Source organism: Sorex araneus, chromosome 2, assembly GCF_027595985.1.
Source record: "Sorex araneus isolate mSorAra2 chromosome 2, mSorAra2.pri, whole genome shotgun sequence".
In the NCBI taxonomy this organism is placed as follows: Eukaryota; Metazoa; Chordata; class Mammalia; order Eulipotyphla; family Soricidae; genus Sorex; species Sorex araneus.
In genome coordinates, this window is record NC_073303.1 from 26574683 (window position 1) to 26594192 (window position 19510).

Below are 19510 nucleotides of genomic sequence, written 5' to 3' on the forward strand. Positions count from 1 at the left end.
GTGGGGGAAGCAGGGGTCCGCTTTGAGCCGGCTGAGTGGGAGATGCAACGCCTGCCCGGTGTCCAGGGGCCACTCTGGGCCGGCTGGGTCATGGCCAACTCAAGCTGGAAGCAGGAGGCCAGCAAGTGGGATTCAGAGCCTCGGGTCAAGATGAAGGGGCCAGAGAGTCCAGTGGGTAGGGCACTTGCCTTGCACTCAGCAGACCTGGGTTCAGTCCCCGGCACCCCATCTGGTCCCCTGAGAACCACTGGGTGTAGTCCCAACTGCCCTGCCCTCCCACCCACCCCCCAAAAAAAATAAAGCCGGAGAGCTGCAGGGTGCCAGGCCCAAACTGGGTTCTCGCTCTCCAGAAAGTGGCCTGGGGTCCGCCTGAGATACAGAAAAGTACCTGGAAGACTAGAATCCTGCTTCCTGGCGGGCGGCACCAGCCCTAGCGACCTGTCGGGCAGCAGTAGCCGCTGGTGCACGTGAGGGGCCTTTCCTTTCTCTGCTCGAGGAGGCAGGTTTCCAGGGGGGCCACCAAGTGCGCCTTTCCTGTGAAGGGGTGTAGGGAGCCATTTTACAAGCCCGGCTCTTATCCTCTAGTCCAGCGGAGGCTTATTTGGGGTTCCTGTAACAAGGTCACCACTGCTGACCTTACTGATCTTGTCAGTTCGCCATTCCCCTCTCACTAGCCAACGCCCATGCCTGATCTGCATTTTACTATTGTTCCTATGGGGGTCCAAGCATGCATACCACCCCCTCCCACCAAGAGGTATAAGTATTGTAACTGCTGTGAATAAACTCTTTCTCTCCTCCTCCTTCTGGCTCTGTGTCTCTTCATTCGGTTGCGTCCCCTCCTTAGCCCCACGAAGGGTCCTCCCTGCGGGACAGGACGGGACCCCACAAAGGGGGCAGTAAGCCAAGTTAGTTTGGGGCTCTACAGAGAAACCTAATTTCCTATTTAAAAATTCTAAGGGGATGGGGCCAGAGCAGTCATACAGTAGTAAGCTTTGATGCCAGCATCCCGCCTGGAGTGAGCCCCGAGCACAGAGCCGGGAGTCAGCCCTGAGCACAGAGCCGGGAATCAGCCCCGAGCACAGAGCTGGGGGTCAGCCCCGAGCACAGAGCCGGGAGTCAGCCCCGAGCACCACTGGGTGTGACGAGCCCTGGCCCCCAGCCTCCCGTGCACGGCTGCACCCTCCTTTCCTCCTGCCGAGAGACTGCGCGGCCGCCTCAGCACAGCGCTGGGAGTCGGCGCCCTGCCCGGCGCTGGGGCTGGCCTGGCTTCTCAGAAGACCCGCCCGGCCTGGTGGGGGGCACTTCTGGGGGTGCCGGGAGCCCACAGGTGTGGCCGGGCAGTGACGGGCTGGAACCCTGTGCCCGGGAACTGGTTTGGCCACTGTGGTTTACCACTTCCAGGGCGGAGCGCGGGGCTGACACGTCTGCACCCAGGTGCCCGCAGGAGCTGTATCAATACCAGGGCCGGGCCCGCGCCAGGCCGCAGGTGGGCACTGAGGTGGCGCTGGCAGCCGGACCCTCTGAGCCGCCCCACTTCCTGCTGTGCCCGCCACCACCTCCCACACGGCTGCCAGCCGGGCGCACGCCCCAGCCGTTGCGGTGAAGGCTCCGGCTCAGGGAGCTGGTGGGCTGGGGTGGGGGGGGCACCCCCAGCAGTGCTCTGGGGCCACTCGTGGTGCTGGGAAGTGAGGCTGGGTCGGCAGCGAGTAAGGCAGGCACACACCCCTGTCCAGTCCTGTGCAGTGACCCAGCCCCAGCGGTGGTTTGGGGCAGGAGCACCAGGAGGAGAGGGGGAGAGCAGGAGGGAGGGAAAGATGGGGTGGAGAGGAGGCAGGGGGAGGGAGGGATTGTGGAGACCAGCTGGGGGTCTCTGTGGGGCCTGTGAGTGGGGCACACTAGCAGGAAGTACCTGGCGGGAGAGAGGACAGCGATCACCATTGGCAGTACCTCCAGGCCTGGGTAAGCCCTCCACACGGCCCTGTGCCCCCACGCCTGAGCGCCTGTGCAAAGGCCCTGAGGTGCAGAAACAGTGATGAAGGGGTGAAGCCAGAGGGGAGGAGGCTTGGGTCATGGGAGGTCACTAAGTGACTGAGATGGCCTTGACCAGAGCAGAGACCCCTGGGAGGGAACCCGCTTTCACTGGCTCCCTGCTCAGGACTGGGACGGGGAACCCCACGGGCCCTGGGGGGGAGCAACCATGGCCTTGGGGCTCATTTGCATGCGGACGGGAATTTGCATCTGTGAGAAATTAGTGAGAAAAGATGCTGACAGCCCTTAGCTGCTGCCTCGCTCTCTCCCAAGGGGGACAGCATCGGGCGGGGAGGGTTTGCGGGGCTGACCCGGTGCCAGACCGGCCCTGGCGCGGGGACCTGGAGGTCAGGCCTGCCTGCTCCAGCGCTCGGGCCGGGGCCGCGGGCCCTCAGGAATGTGGGGTCACAGCTGGTGGCCTCTGTCCATCCCGGCTCACGCCTCAGAGCTTCGTGCCTGTAAGCAGACGCGCCCGGCTGTGTTCCCTTGTCCCTGCCCCATTCGAATCCTGCCCCATTCTCTTTGTTTTCAGGGGGCCGCTCCTAGCAGTGCTCAGGGGCTACTCCTGACTGTGCTCGGGGATGATTCCTGGCAGTACTGGGGGACCCTAAGGGGTGCCGGGGACTGAACCAGGGTCGGCCGTGTGCAAGGCAGGCGCCCTCCGTGTTGTCCCGTCACTCCCGCCCTGGGGTATTTTCTGGTACTCGAGCATGTCCAAACGCGGCTGCGTTGACTGGGTAGCGCGGGAGTCCCGGGGCTTGTGTAGGCTCCTGCGGAGGCTGAGGGGAGTCTGGGGTCCCTCCTGCCCTCCCCTCCCTGCACGCCCACACCCGGGCCCAGCCCTGCTCCTCAGAGTCCCTAGGGCGACGGTCACCAGGATCTGAACAGCGGGGAGGTGGCTTATTCCAGCGGGTCCCCCTGAGCCCTTAGGAACTCGGTTTGGCTGCGAGTAACAGTCCGGGCGGGGGGGGGGACAGAATAGGAATTAATTTCTCTCTGCTTTCGGATAAGGCCTGGAGGGAATGCAGGACTGGCCAGCTTCCGGCCCCTCCTGGTCACAGGGAAACCACCACAGCTCCGGTCATCAAGCCCCGGTTCCAGGCAGGAAGGGGGAAAGACGGAGTCAGGCCGGCCTGCGGCCCTGCTGGCCTGCTCCTGCGCCACGACTCGGGTGTCCTGCGTTGGTTAGACAGTGGCCCTAGTGATCGCTTCCCCGTGGGCTGCGGCCGGAGGGATAGCACAGCAGGAGGACGCTTGCCTTGAACTTGGGCCAACTCGGGTTCGATCCCCAGCACCCCCTGTGGTCCCCGAGGCACCGCCAGGAGTGACCCCTGAGCACCGCCAGGTGTTGGTGGCCCAAAGTGTGCGCTGCTCCCAGGACAAGCCCAGGGCACGTTTCCTGGGCCCTTTGGAGTGGCCGGTGGCGGGGACACCCCAGGGAGTCCCCGGGCGACTCCCTCCACGCGCAGGGCGTGGAGCAGCTGGACACGGCGTCCGGCGTCTGATGTCCACCGGGGGAGTTGCATGGAGGAGGCGGCACCGCCCGGAACTGGAGCCGCCGCCCGCCTGGGGCCAGCGCAGGGGGAGGAGGGCGGACGTTGACCCTGGCCAGCAGCAGGCTGTGAGCGACCCGCAGCCAGCGCGGTGGCGGTGACGGTGACGGTGGCGGTGACGGTGACGGCGAGGGGAGCGGGTGGAGATAAGAGCACGCCACCCGGGAGCCGGGCTCCTCCAGAGCCCCCAGTGCCCCGCCCCGATCCCCCCACGGCGGCAAGAACAGCCCAGGGCAGGGGCGGGCAGGGACGTGCTGATACACCCAGTGCTCGGGGCCCAGTGCTCGGGGCCGGGCCCAGCGACCCTCACCAAGCCTGTCCCCGACAGTCGCCCCGGCCGTGTGCCGGAAACAGCTGTGCGGAGACGGGGCAGTCGCCTGTGCCCCCTTCCGGCCTTGGGCCTGTGCCAGCCAGGCCCGCCCCGTGCTCCATCTCCCAGATGGCACCATAAAGCCCGCCCTGAGCCTGGGCCGCCCGGGAACAAACAGCCGCTCCCAGCCTCCCCCAGACCCCCCCAGCTCCCCTGCCAGGTACTGACACCCTTAGGAGCGCGACTCAGGCGGGACTGTGCCACGGCGGGCAGGGCGCTCACCTTGCACACGCTGACCCGTGTTCAGCCCCGGCACCCCGGGTGGGCCCCCGAGCCCTGCCAGGAGTGACCCCCGAGCACATCTGAGTGTGACCCAAAAGCAGGAAGAAGAGGCGTCTCGGGACATCCCAAATCAGCCTCTCCCGTCCCCCCTCTCCCCGCCGCCTCTGCGCCCGTCTCCCGCTCAGGGGACCTGAAGGCCTGGGCTCACTGTCCCTCCCGGCATGCGGTGAGGAGGGCTCCGGGCCAGTGGCCTCACCTGCCCGCTGGCCGCCGCTGGGGCAGAGGGAATGGAGGTGGACAGAGCAGGGCCAGGCCCTTCTCAGAGGGCCCTGCCGGACAGCTCGGGACACTATTCTCCGTCTGTGCAGGGTGGGGTGGAGGGTGGAGGGGGGCCGGGAAGGCTCCTGACACCTGATGGGAGAGAACCCAGCCGCTTTCAGGACCCCCCTATGACCCCCCAAGTCCCAGAACTCAGCCTTCCGTGGAAGTTCTGCTCCCCCTCCAGTCTGGGCCCCACAGGGCCAGCGGAGGAAGGACCGTGTGGACGCTGCCCGGAACCCCACAGAAAACCCTGGTGGTCTCTGCTCAGACCCAGCAGTCAGGGTGCAAACCCTCACTGGGCACTTGCTGGTCATCGGAGCGCGGGTCAGCCCCCTTCTGCTCCAGGCCCCAGCCTGTGCAAGGGGGATGTCGCACCCACCGCCTGGACACTCACAGCAGCGCCCACGGGGTGGCCCGCCACCCGCCAAGACGCCCAGAGACTCCAGTGGGGGACCGGAGCGAAAGGACAGCGGGGAGGGCGTCTGCCTTGCACACGGCCGACTCGCGGTTCGATCCCCAGCACCGCCAGGAGTGTCCCCTGAGTGCAGAGCCAGGAGTGACCCCTGAGCACCACCGGGTGTGACCCAAAAAGAAAACGAAACTCCAGGGAGTAGAGTGATAGCACAGCGGGGAGGGCGTTTGCCTTACACACGGTTGACTCGGGTTCAATCCCCAGCATCCCATATGGTCCCCGAGCACCGCCAGGAGTGATTCCTGAGTGCAGGAGTAAAACCCCTGTGCATCGCCGGGTGTGACCCAAAAAGAAAGAAAGAACAGCCAGGGAGTCAGAGGAAGGGAGTGTGCCCACAGTCCGCTGCACCATCTGCCCCAGGTGGGGGCCCCAGAGGCTCCTGATGATTCTCGTTTCCTCATCTGGTCCCTGCACACCCGCTTCCTGGAGGTGGTGCACAGGGCAGACCCTGGCAGGAGGGCTCAGTGGTCAGTGCGTGCGCTGCAGCCCGCTGAGGCCCAGAGGCCCAGAGGAGGCTGGCGGGTCCAGGCCCACAGCCAGCCTGCCCGGACAGGTGTGGAGAGGGGGTCCCCAGCCCCCAAACCTCTCCGGACCTCGACTCCCCAGGGCCCTGGGATGCCAGCTGGGCAGGACCCCTCCCTCTCGCCAGCTCTGGCCTCTCTGGGCAGCAGTCCTGGCCCGGCCTCCGTTTGCCTGCCTCCTGCCCCACTCCCACGGGCCGGGCCTGGCCGGTGCCCGGCCCTCGCCATGCCCACACACTGCATCTATGCCAGCCCGACCCTTCCCCAGCACCACGTGTGAGTGCAGGGCCAGGCCAGGCTGCCAGGCGGAGGCTGAGGGGCCCCGGGGCCGCTGGGCGGGTCTCTGCCCGCGGCAGCTGCGAGCTGCGCCCCAGGCTGGGCGCGGGGACCTGGTGTGACGCAGGAGCAGGGCTGGGGGGGACGAAGGTCGCCCTCGGGGGCAGGGCAGCTCCAGGGGGGGCCACCAGCTGCTGGGTCGGGACATCGTGATCTTGCTGGGACCGACCTCTGCGACCCAGGGGCTGGGCTGGTCAGCCAGCCTGGCTGTTTCTTGCCTGCTCTGTGTCCCTGGGCAGGTTAATTAGCCTCTCTGGACCTCAATTTTCTCATCTTCATCTAGGCATGCTAAATAACGGCCACAGAGGGCAGTGCTTGGGGCTGCTCCGGTCTTGGTGGTCAGGGGTGACCTTGCTGGTGCTCGGAGGTCCTGGGGTGCTGGGGACGGGATTCGGGGCTCCGGCCCTGGAGCCGTGTCCAGCCCTGTGGTGAGTCTGGGGACGCTGTACAGAGAGGCCATTCGCCACAGACTGGGCTCGTGATGCAGGACAGTCGGGCCGGGGGCGGGAGGCAGGGAGAGAGGGAGAGGCTGGCACGGGTCCGGCGGGGTCAGTGAGTGACCCTGAGCACAGCCCGGGCAGGGCCCCTGGCTTCCCCGAGGAGGAGGCCGGAGACCGGGCTGGCGGTCAGGGTGGGCCTGCGCGGCTCTGAGGGTCTCGGGATGGACACGTGCGGGGTCTCACCTGCCCGGGCCTGAGGAGGAGACCCCCCCCCGGGAGGGCTGCCCCCGCACAGGAGGCAGGGGGGTGCGGGGGGAGGAGCAGATGGAGGCCCCGGCTGCAGCCCACCGTCCCCCCTTCCTGAGGGGGCCCCTTCCTCCGCCTGAGGGGTCCTCGAGGCCCTCCTGGGCTGGGCGGGTGATACCCAGGAAGGGGGACAGTGACAGTGGCCGGCCCCGTATGCCATGTGGCGGCCGGCACGGCGGTCCTGGGGGGCCGGTGTCTCAGCCCCCGGCACGGGCACGGGGGTCCTGTTACCTCTCCCGTGCGGGGGAGGGGGAGCAGCTGGGAAGCAGGAGCAGGAAGCAGGTCAGATTCCCTGTCCAGCACCCGCGCCCCCTCCCCTGGCTGCCCCTTCCCAGGCCTGCAGCCCGTGGTCCCCAGAGCATCTTCTTACCCACCCCGTTCCGGGGCATTCCCAGAACCACCTCAGCCAGCCCCACCCACCCCTTCCCGCTTGCTGCCCGAGCCCCTCCAAATCCATCTCCCCACCCCCATCCCCACCCCCACCGTTCCTCCAGCCACCCTCCACTCACACCCGCCCTTCCCCACCCGCCCATCCTCCATCCAGCTGCTCCCATCCCCCACCCCCAACTACTCACCCATCCACCCACCCGCCCACCCTCTCCGTCCACCCGTCTACCCATCCACCCGTCCTTCCCTCTCTCCAACAGTCCTTCCACCCACCCACCGGTACACAGTCCATTCACGGGTTCAGCCACCCACTCACCCTGGTCACGTTTGTCTAGGCACACGTCCACCCACCCACCCACCCGTCTGTCCCTCTGTCCCATAAAGGTGGATTTTCCAAGCGTTTCAGTCAAGTCCAAGAGTACCAAGCAAATAGGACAAGCTGCTTTCTTCTGGGCCCCAACCCAGTGCAGGAAGCAGGCAAGGAGAAGGACAGTCTGAGAGCGGGGTGTAGGGGTGGGGGGCGGGGGGCGGGGCATGTGTAGGGGTGGGGTGAGTGTTTTATTCCTAGGTCCCAAAAATGTCAGGGTACAAGGGCCTCCTCTTCATTGTGGGGTGCACAGCAGCAGTGCTCAGGAGTCTCTCCTGGCTCTGTGCTCAGGGCCGTGGGTATCGCGAGGGATTATTCCTGCCCCCTCGCCGCCCTGCCGGCGCCCCAGCCCCTGAGAGGACCGGCGTTCAGGAAGGGCCGTGCGGGGGAGGACGTGTGTCCCGCCCTCCGGTGTCGCCCTCAGAGCTTCCCCGAAGGCTCGGGCCTTCCCGGGGGGCCGAGCCCGGCTCTGCCCGTCTCAGGGCCTGCGGCCAGGGCCCACGGCCTCCCAGCCGGCGGCCAGCAGCGACGTCCTACCTGCTGCCCCGGCCCCTGGCGGGGCTCTGGCTGCCCCTTCCTGCGCTTTGCCTCACCCGCCCGGATCTCCGGGCAGGGCAGGGCTCCCGGACAGGGAGCTGGCCCCGGGGGGGCCCCCCGCCTCCCACCTGGTCCCCTCCCACCCCCACTGCCAGAAGTGCTCTGAGCTTTTCTTCTGGAACGCCTCTCCCCCGCCACCTCTACACCCACATTCATTCATTCATGCATTCATTCATGCATTCATTCACTCAAATTTATTCATTCATCTGCTCACTCACATTCATTCATTCATCTGCTCATTCATTCGTCCACTCATTCACTCACGCATTCATTTATCCACTCACATTCATTCACTCATCCCTTCACCCCCTCGCGTGTCTGTGGCATCCTCCAAAAGGGCAGGAGCGTGTCCGGAAGCCCCCCCTGCTCTTGCAGGCTGGACTCAGAGCAGTCCCGGTGGCCCTGGGGGCCTGCAGCCCTGCTCACAGTGTGAGCTGAGGAGAAGGGGCCCCAGGGAGAGGGGGACTGAACCCCTTCTCAGAGCTACAGAACGACAGGGGACAGGTGCCAGCCCTCTCTGGGTCTGTGTGTCTGGAGCTCAGCACCGGAAGTCAGGGAAAGAGCCCCCAGAGCCTGCCGGCGTGGTCAGTGGGAACAATGCCCCAACCCTCCATGGTGCCTCAATTTCTCCATCTGTGAAATGGGACTGTCACAACACATGAGTGAAGTCGCACCTGTAGTGGGAACCCCGGTCGGCCGCGTGCACGGCAGACGCCTTCCCTGCTGTCCTATGGCTCTGGCCCTCCCAGGCAGGCCCTCCCGTCCCGCTGCCCGGCCTCCTGGCACCACAGAGCTGCAGTGACCCCATGGCACAGGCTGGACCGTGCTGGTGTCCTGTCCCTGCCCAGCCTGTGTGTACTGGCTGGGGCCTGGGGTGTAGTAGCTGCTCAAGCAACACTGGCGGGGGGGGGGTGTGACGGGCGGGGAGGCCAGTCGGGCCCGGGGGCGCCTGTGGCAGGTGTGGACGAGGTGAGGGACGAGGGATGAAGGGCTTGGGGGTGCTGCCTGCTGGGGTGAAGGTTCAGAGGGCAGAGAGGGGCCCCCGGGAAGGTCACTGGGCATGTGAGGAGAGGGCCCCCCTGGTGTGAGGCCCGGCCTCCTCCCCAGTGGTCACGGTCAGCACACGTGAACACACGCTGTGCCCACACGCACGCACACAGGTGCACACGCCCCCACCCCCTGGAGCCTCTGGCCCGGGCCAGCCCGGCGGAAGGCCGCGTCCAGGCCGTGGGCCGGAGCCGCCCTCCACCACGGAAAGCAGCCCCTGATAAGGTGGGTAAATTTCACAGGGGCTCCGGGCAGGGGTGGGCAGGGCCGCAGATAGCAGCCCCCCACGCCCCGCCCCCAGAGCCCGCCGCAGAACAGGCCCCGATTGTGCTCTTATCTGGGCCTGCGGTTTGCACGGCCCGGCCGGCTCGGCGCTAAGGGGGGCAAAGGCGGCCCCGCGCCTCACCCCCCACGGCGGCCGGGGCAGCTGGCGCACGCTCCCCGCGGAGAGCCAGGGCACCACACACTCTGTGCCTCAGTTTCCTCACGGTGGTGAGCACGGGTGGCCAGGGACCCCGAGGCCTCTGGGCCCATGCGGGGGCTGCAGTGCCGTGGAGACCCCAGGAGGGACAGAGTTGCAGCTTCGCCGAGTGTGCCCCCGGCTCCAGCCGGCAGAGGGGACCTGGGGACCCCCCCGGCCCCTGCTCAGGTCCCACTTTCTCAAGGAGCTGGGCCCGACTCCGTGTTCAGTGCTGTTCCGTGCCCCCACCCCTGCAGCCCAGCCCCCCCCACCCCCACACTGGTCCCCTACATCCCTCATGCCCCCTCCCCCTCCCGCTGCGAGCCTGGCGGGGGCCAAGCTGCCCCGCCTTTGGCTCTGGAAATGGTGCTTGGGGGTGACGAGCGCCTGTGGAGCTGCGGGCGGGGCAGCCGACACGGGATCCGAGTGGACCCTGTCCGCCCTCGGGGGCCGCCCGCACTGTCCCTGGGCCCCCTCCAGGCTCCCGCCAGCCTGACTTCCCGCCCGTCTGCCCCACGGTGCCACGGGGATGTCCCAGCCCCTTCACAGTCAGCCAGGCGGGCAGGGCCACACACCTGGAGAGTGGGGCTGTGGGGGCAGCTGCAGCCTAGGGAGGACAGAGGGGTCCCCCTTTCCCAGTTCATCCTGCTCCGCCTCAGTGGGCACAGACGGCCTGCGACCCCTCCCCGCCAGTGGGGCCCTGGGGCTGTGGGCAGGTCAGAGGTGAGGGGTGCCTGGGACACAGGTGATGGCCCCTGCGGTGAGCCCACACCCCTGCCCCCACCCACGCCCCGTCCCGGAGCCTCCAGGGGCTGAGAGCAGAGGCCAGGGCAAGGGACAGGGCTTGGGGCATTGTATGAATGAAACCCAATCATGAACAGCTTTGTAACTACGTGGCTCATGGCAACTCAAATTTTTAATTCATTAATTAAAAAATTTAATTAAAATTTATTATTTAGTTAATTTAATTGATTTATTTATTTTTGCTTTTTTGGGTCAAAAAAGAAGTGCGCAGAGCTCTGCACTCAGGAGTTCCTCTTGGCGGTGCTTGCGAGACCATATGGGATGCTGGGGATCGAACCCAGGTCGGATATGTGCAAGGCAAATGTCCTGCCCGCTGTGCTATTGCTCCAGCCCCTAGATAAATTTAGATAAATTTTTTTAATAAAGAAAGCAGAGCCCGAGCTGGAGCAATAGCACAGCAGGTAGGGCGTTTGCCTTGCATGCAGCCGACCCGGGTTCGATTCCCAGCATCCCATATAGTCCCCCGAGCACCGCCAGGAGGAATTCCTGAGTGCAGAGCCAGGAGTGACCCCTGGGCATCACGGGGTGTGACCCCCCCCAAAAAAAAGAAAAAGAAAGAAAGAAAGAAAGCCCCAGGTTGGTGCTCCAGCTCGGGGGAGAATTTGGAAGGAGAGAATGTTGGGGAGCAATGCCCAGAACGGGGGTGAGGGCCTCAGGAAGGCTTTGTGGGGACAGCAGGATCCTCGAGACAGGCTGAAGGTGACGTGCCATTGGTGGGGCAAGACGTCCCCCCCAGTCTATATGTTTTTGGAGAGTGGGCGTTCAGGTCATGCCTGGCGGGGCGTAGGCCTTACTCCTACTCTGTGCTCGGGGATCACCCGGTGAGGCTCGGGGACTGAAGAGCAACCTCAGACCCTGGGGAGCTTGGAGCAGAAGCAGGAGGTCTGGGGGCCTGGGGGCCCAGGTCAGGCCCTGCAGCTGACCTCTAAGCACGGCTGACGGGGGCCACACCGGCAGCAGTGGATGACGGACGTTTTGAGTCTGAGTATTCGTCCCAAGATGGTTTAATTTCAGGCCTCAGTTTCTTCACCTGGAAAAAAAAACAGGCGAGATCGGGGCCAGAGCCACAGTACAGCGTTTGCCTTGCATACTGCTGACCCGGGTTTGATCCCCAGCATTCCATGTGGTCCCCCGAGCTCCACCAGGAGTGATTTCTGAGTGCAGAGCCAAGAGTAACCCCTAAGCATTGCCAGGTGTGGTCCCAAAACAAAAAGAAACAAAAGTAGCCAGGACCATATCTACCTAGATGATTGCCACGGGAGCGAGATACCATGGGATTAAGATGCCATGGGAGCGAGGTGCCACAGGAGCGAGGTGCCACAGGAGCGAGGTACCACAGGAGCGAGGTGCCACAGGAGTGAGGTACCACGGGAGTGAGGTGCCATGGGAGTGAGGTACCATGGAAGTAAGGTGCCACGGGAGTGAGGTGCTATGGGAGCGAGGTACCACGGGAGTGAGGTGCCACTGGAGCAAGATACCACGGGAGCGAGGTGCCACGGGAGCGAGGTGCCACGGGAGTGAGGTGCCACTGGAGCAAGATGTCATGGGAACGAGATGCTACACGGGGACCACCATAGCACGGGGACAGGGTGCCAGGCCCTCTGAGCTCAGATCCCGGCATTAGCTTACTCCTCTCAGCAGTGCTCTGGGATGAAGAGAGGGTCCTTCAACAACGCCAACTCCATGGCCCAAGCCGGAAGGCGATAGATTGGGCTCTGTACTTGGATCAGATCCTGAGCTGGTGCCTGACACGGAACTTTATGAACACAGTACGGGGCCAGGGGGTGTCACCCAAACTCCCCTCGTAGGTTGAGGGTGGGCTCTAGTTGTCCTCCCTCCCAGAACCCACCAGAGGTGCTCTGCCCTCCCCCACTGACAGCCCAGCACCCTCTTGGCGCCTCAGCGCAGGCCGTCCAGGATGCCTGAGCCACGGGAGCTGCTCGCTCCCCCCTGGCCCCGTCCGGGCTGGGTCTTACTTTGCTTTACTTTTCTGTTTCCCTTTCCCTTTTCACTCCTTCCTTTTTCTTTTCTTTTCTTTTCTTTTCTTTTCTTTTCTTTTCTTTTCTTTTCCCTTTTCTTTTTTCTTTTTTTTGCAGGGTGCACACCCAACAGTGCTCAGGGCTTACTCCTGGCTCTGTGCTCAGGGATCACTCCTGGCAGGGCTCGGGAGACCATATGGATGCCAGGGATGGAGCCTGGGTCAGCTGCATGCCAGGCAAATGTCCTCCCCGCTGCTGCACTGTCACTTGCAGTCCTCCTGCAATACCTCTCGGTACCCCTCTCACTCCGGGCCCAGGTCCTTGCAGTCCTCCTCCTGCAATACCTCTCAGTACTCCTCTCACTCCGGGCCCAGGTCCTTGCAGTCCTCCTGCAATACCTCTCAGTACTCCTCTCACTCCGGGCCCAGGTCCTTGCAGTCCTCCTGCAATACCTCTCAGTACTCCTCTCACTCTGGGCCCAGGCCCTTGCAGTCCTCCTCCTGCAATACCTCTCGGTACTCCTCTCACTCCGGGCCCAGGCCCTTGCAGTCCTCCTGCAATACCTCTCGGTACTCCTCTCACTCCGGGCCCAGGTCCTTGCAGTCCTCCTCCTGCAATACCTCTCAGTACCCCTCTCACTCCGGGCCCAGGCCCTTGCAGTCCTCCTGCAATACCTCTCGGTACCCCTCTCACTCTGGGCCCAGGTCCTTGCAGTCCTCCTCCTGCAATACCTCTCAGTACTCCTCTCACTCCGGGCCCAGTCCTTGCAGTCCTCCTCCTGCAATACCTCTCAGTACTCCTCTCACTCCGGGCCCAGGTCCTTGCAGTCCTCCTCCTGCAATACCTCTCAGTACCCCTCTCACTCCGGGCCCAGGCCCTTGCAGTCCTCCTGCAATACCTCTCAGTACTCCTCTCACTCCGGGCCCAGGCCCTTGCAGTCCTCCTCCTGCAATACCTCTCAGTACCCCTCTCACTCCGGGCCCAGGCCCTTGCAGTCCTCCTGCAATACCTCTCGGTACTCCTCTCACTCCGGGCCCAGGTCCTTGCAGTCCTCCTCCTGCAATACCTCTCAGTACCCCTCTCACTCCGGGCCCAGGCCCTTGCAGTCCTCCTCCTGCAATACCTCTCGGTACTCCTCTCACTCCGGGCCCAGGTCCTTGCAGTCCTCCTCCTGCAATACCTCTCAGTACCCCTCTCACTCCGGGCCCAGGCCCTTGCAGTCCTCCTGCAATACCTCTCGGTACCCCTCTCACTCTGGGCCCAGGTCCTTGCAGTCCTCCTCCTGCAATACCTCTCAGTACCCCTCTCACTCCGGGCCCAGGCCCTTGCAGTCCTCCTGCAATACCTCTCAGTACTCCTCTCACTCCGGGCCCAGGCCCTTGCAGTCCTCCTCCTGCAATACCTCTCAGTACCCCTCTCACTCCGGGCCCAGGTCCTTGCAGTCCTCCTGCAATACCTCTCAGTACTCCTCTCACTCCGGGCCCAGGCCCTTGCAGTCCTCCTGCAATACCTCTCAGTACTCCTCTCACTCCGGGCCCAGGCCCTTGCAGTCCTCCTGCAATACCTCTCAGTACTCCTCTCACTCCGGGCCCAGGTCCTTGCAGTCCTCCTGCAATACCTCTCGGTACTCCTCTCACTCCGGGCCCAGGCCCTTGCAGTCCTCCTGCAATACCTCTCAGTACTCCTCTCACTCCGGACCCAGGTCCTTGCAGTCCTCCTCCTGCAATACCTCTCAGTACTCCTCTCACTCCGGGCCCAGGCCCTTGCAGTCCTCCTGCAATACCTCTCAGTACCCCTCTCACTCCGGGCCCAGTCCTTGCAGTCCTCCTGCAATACCTCTCAGTACTCCTCTCACTCGGGCCCAGGCCCTTGCAGTCCTCCTGCAATACCTCTCAGTACTCCTCTCACTACGGGCCCAGGTCCTTGCAGTCCTCCTCCTGCAATACCTCTCAGTACTCCTCTCACTCCGGGCCCAGGCCCTTGCAGTCCTCCTGCAATACCTCTCAGTACTCCTCTCACTCCGGGCCCAGGTCCTTGCAGTCCTCCTGCAATACCTCTCGGTACTCCTCTCACTCCGGGCCCAGGCCCTTGCAGTCCTCCTGCAATACCTCTCAGTACTCCTCTCACTCCGGGCCCAGGTCCTTGCAGTCCTCCTGCAATACCTCTCAGTACTCCTCTCACTCCGGGCCCAGGCCCTTGCAGTCCTCCTGCAATACCTCTCAGTACTCCTCTCACTCCGGGCCCAGGTCCTTGCAGTCCTCCTGCAATACCTCTCGGTACTCCTCTCACTCCGGGCCCAGGCCCTTGCAGTCCTCCTGCAATACCTCTCGGTACTCCTCTCACTCCGGACCCAGGTCCTTGCAGTCCTCCTCCTGCAATACCTCTCGGTACTCCTCTCACTCCGGGCCCAGGCCCTTGCAGTCCTCCTGCAATACCTCTCAGTACTCCTCTCACTCCGGGCCCAGGCCCTTGCAGTCCTCCTCCTGCAATACCTCTCGGTACTCCTCTCACTCCGGGCCCAGGCCCTTGCAGTCCTCCTGCAATACCTCTCAGTACTCCTCTCACTCCGGGCCCAGGCCCTTGCAGTCCTCCTCCTGCAATACCTCTCAGTACCCCTCTCACTCCGGGCCCAGGTCCTTGCAGTCCTCCTGCAATACCTCTCAGTACTCCTCTCACTCCGGGCCCAGGCCCTTGCAGTCCTCCTGCAATACCTCTCAGTACTCCTCTCACTCCGGGCCCAGGCCCTTGCAGTCCTCCTGCAATACCTCTCAGTACTCCTCTCACTCCGGGCCCAGGTCCTTGCAGTCCTCCTGCAATACCTCTCGGTACTCCTCTCACTCCGGGCCCAGGCCCTTGCAGTCCTCCTGCAATACCTCTCAGTACTCCTCTCACTCCGGACCCAGGTCCTTGCAGTCCTCCTCCTGCAATACCTCTCAGTACTCCTCTCACTCCGGGCCCAGGCCCTTGCAGTCCTCCTGCAATACCTCTCAGTACCCCTCTCACTCCGGGCCCAGTCCTTGCAGTCCTCCTGCAATACCTCTCAGTACTCCTCTCACTCGGCCCAGGCCCTTGCAGTCCTCCTGCAATACCTCTCAGTACTCCTCTCACTACGGGCCCAGGTCCTTGCAGTCCTCCTCCTGCAATACCTCTCAGTACTCCTCTCACTCCGGGCCCAGGCCCTTGCAGTCCTCCTGCAATACCTCTCAGTACTCCTCTCACTCCGGGCCCAGGTCCTTGCAGTCCTCCTGCAATACCTCTCGGTACTCCTCTCACTCCGGGCCCAGGCCCTTGCAGTCCTCCTGCAATACCTCTCAGTACTCCTCTCACTCCGGGCCCAGGTCCTTGCAGTCCTCCTGCAATACCTCTCAGTACTCCTCTCACTCCGGGCCCAGGCCCTTGCAGTCCTCCTGCAATACCTCTCAGTACTCCTCTCACTCCGGGCCCAGGTCCTTGCAGTCCTCCTGCAATACCTCTCGGTACTCCTCTCACTCCGGGCCCAGGCCCTTGCAGTCCTCCTGCAATACCTCTCAGTACTCCTCTCACTCCGGACCCAGGTCCTTGCAGTCCTCCTCCTGCAATACCTCTCGGTACTCCTCTCACTCCGGGCCCAGGCCCTTGCAGTCCTCCTGCAATACCTCTCAGTACTCCTCTCACTCCGGGCCCAGGCCCTTGCAGTCCTCCTGCATTACCTCTCAGTACTCCTCTCACTCCGGGCCCAGGTCCTTGCAGTCCTCCTCCTGCAATACCTCTCAGTACTCCTCTCACTCCGGGCCCAGGCCCTTGCAGTCCTCCTGCATTACCTCTCAGTACTCCTCTCACTCCGGGCCCAGGTCCTTGCAGTCCTCCTCCTGCAATACCTCTCAGTACTCCTCTCACTCCGGGCCCAGGCCCTTGCAGTCCTCCTCCTGCAATACCTCTCAGTACCCCTCTCACTCCGGGCCCAGGCCCTTGCAGTCCTCCTGCAATACCTCTCAGTACTCCTCTCACTCCGGGCCCAGGCCCTTGCAGTCCTCCTCCTGCAATACCTCTCAGTACTCCTCTCACTCCGGGCCCAGGCCCTTGCAGTCCTCCTGCAATACCTCTCAGTACCCCTCTCACTCCGGGCCCAGTCCTTGCAGTCCTCCTGCAATACCTCTCAGTACTCCTCTCACTCGGGCCCAGGCCCTTGCAGTCCTCCTGCAATACCTCTCAGTACTCCTCTCACTACGGGCCCAGGTCCTTGCAGTCCTCCTCCTGCAATACCTCTCAGTACTCCTCTCACTCCGGGCCCAGGCCCTTGCAGTCCTCCTGCAATACCTCTCAGTACTCCTCTCACTCCGGGCCCAGGTCCTTGCAGTCCTCCTGCAATACCTCTCGGTACTCCTCTCACTCCGGGCCCAGGCCCTTGCAGTCCTCCTGCAATACCTCTCAGTACTCCTCTCACTCCGGGCCCAGGTCCTTGCAGTCCTCCTGCAATACCTCTCAGTACTCCTCTCACTCCGGGCCCAGGCCCTTGCAGTCCTCCTGCAATACCTCTCAGTACTCCTCTCACTCCGGGCCCAGGTCCTTGCAGTCCTCCTGCAATACCTCTCGGTACTCCTCTCACTCCGGGCCCAGGCCCTTGCAGTCCTCCTGCAATACCTCTCAGTACTCCTCTCACTCCGGACCCAGGTCCTTGCAGTCCTCCTCCTGCAATACCTCTCGGTACTCCTCTCACTCCGGGCCCAGGCCCTTGCAGTCCTCCTGCAATACCTCTCAGTACTCCTCTCACTCCGGGCCCAGGCCCTTGCAGTCCTCCTCCTGCAATACCTCTCGGTACTCCTCTCACTCCGGGCCCAGGCCCTTGCAGTCCTCCTGCAATACCTCTCAGTACTCCTCTCACTCCGGGCCCAGGCCCTTGCAGTCCTCCTCCTGCAATACCTCTCAGTACCCCTCTCACTCCGGGCCCAGGTCCTTGCAGTCCTCCTGCAATACCTCTCAGTACTCCTCTCACTCCGGGCCCAGGCCCTTGCAGTCCTCCTGCAATACCTCTCAGTACTCCTCTCACTCCGGGCCCAGGCCCTTGCAGTCCTCCTCCTGCAATACCTCTCGGTACTCCTCTCACTCCGGGCCCAGGCCCTTGCAGTCCTCCTGCAATACCTCTCAGTACCCCTCTCACTCCGGGCCCAGGCCCTGCAGTCCTCCTGCAATACCTCTCAGTACCCCTCTCACTCCGGGCCCAGGCCCTGCAGTCCTCCTGCAATACCTCTCAGTACCCCTCTCACTCCGGGCCCAGGCCCTTGCAGTCCTCCTCCTGCAATACCTCTCAGTACCCCTCTCACTCCGGGCCCAGGTCCTTGCAGTCCTCCTGCAATACCTCTCAGTACCCCCTCTCACTCCGGGCCCAGGCTCTTGCAGTCCTCCTCCTGCAATACCTCTCAGTACTCCTCTCACTCCGGGCCCAGGCCCTTGCAGTCCTCCTCCTGCAATACCTCTCAGTACTCCTCTCACTCCGGGCCCAGGTCCTTGCAGTCCTCCTGCAATACCTCTCGGTACTCCTCTCACTCCGGGCCCAGGTCCTTGCAGTCCTCCTCCTGCAATACCTCTCAGTACCCCTCTCACTCCGGGCCCAGGCCCTTGCAGTCCTCCTGCAATACCTCTCAGTACTCCTCTCACTCCGGGCCCAGGCCCTTGCAGTCCTCCTGCATTACCTCTCAGTACTCCTCTCACTCCGGGCCCAGGTCCTTGCAGTCCTCCTCCTGCAATACCTCTCAGTACTCCTCTCACTCCGGGCCCAGGCCCTTGCAGTCCTCCTCCTGCAATACCTCTCAGTACCCCTCTCACTCCGGGCCCAGGCCCTTGCAGTCCTCCTGCAATACCTCTCAGTACTCCTCTCACTCCGGGCCCAGGCCCTTGCAGTCCTCCTCCTGCAATACCTCTCAGTACTCCTCTCACTCCGGGCCCAGGCCCTTGCAGTCCTCCTCCTGCAATACCTCTCGGTACTCCTCTCACTCCGGGCCCAGGCCCTTGCAGTCCTCCTGCAATACCTCTCAGTACCCCTCTCACTCCGGGCCCAGGCCCTGCAGTCCTCCTGCAATACCTCTCAGTACCCCTCTCACTCCGGGCCCAGGCCCTTGCAGTCCTCCTCCTGCAATACCTCTCAGTACCCCTCTCACTCCGGGCCCAGGTCCTTGCAGTCCTCCTGCAATACCTCTCAGTACCCCCTCTCACTCCGGGCCCAGGCTCTTGCAGTCCTCCTCCTGCAATACCTCTCAGTACTCCTCTCACTCCGGGCCCAGGCCCTTGCAGTCCTCCTCCTGCAATACCTCTCAGTACTCCTCTCACTCCGGGCCCAGGTCCTTGCAGTCCTCCTGCAATACCTCTCAGTACCCCTCTCACTCCGGGCCCAGGCCCTTGCAGTCCTCCTCCTGCAATACCTCTCAGTACTCCTCTCACTCCGGGCCCAGGTCCTTGCAGTCCTCCTCCTGCAATACCATCACCGTCTCCACAGCTGCTGACTTGCTCTCTGCCCACCCCTTCCTGGTGACACATCAGAGTAAGGCCCAGGGGTCAGCACGTCCCCTCCACAGCCAGCACTCTCCGCCCTGTGGCTGGGCCCTTCCCGAGGCCTCCAGCGCCGACACATCCTCTCTACCCGCAAGGCTGTTGTGTCCTCCTCAGACCAGATCTGGCTTTGAGTGCGAGACCTACTTAACGGAAGCTGAAGGCCTGCTTCGTCCGGAGGTCATGGAGGCAGTCCTCAAGAGAGCCAAGTTCCTTCCAGATCATGACATCATCCTTCGTCCTAACAGCTCTGAGTGGCAGCTAGAATTCCAGCCATCACAGCTGCATTCCAGGTGGCACAACAGAGAGAAGGCAAAGAATCGGGCAAATGGTCTGGGGCAGTTTCAGAAGAAAGTCATCGGCATTGAAGGGTGATGTCCTGACTTGGTCACATGGTTACATCAAGCTGTAAGGGGGTCTGGGGTAGTTTTACTTCCAGGAAGCTAACTTCCCGGCTCAAAATTAGGGTCCCGTGGGACCAGAGAGATACCACAGCGGGGAAGCACTTGCCTTGCACGCAGTTGACCCTGGTTGAAGCCCCAACACCGCGTCTGGTCCCCCGAGCCCTGCCAGGAGGAGTGACCCCTGAGCACAGAGCAAGGAGTAAGCCCTGAGCACTGCCGGCTGGGGTCTGAGCTGCTGGGAGGTTCAGTTCATCCCAGGGCTACCGGCAGCTCCCAGCATCTCAGCTGGAAACGTTGTGATGGCCCGTGCACAGCCGGGTGTGTGCGAGCCCAAAGGAGAGAGGGTGAGCACTGTGGCCAGGAGCACGCCCCTC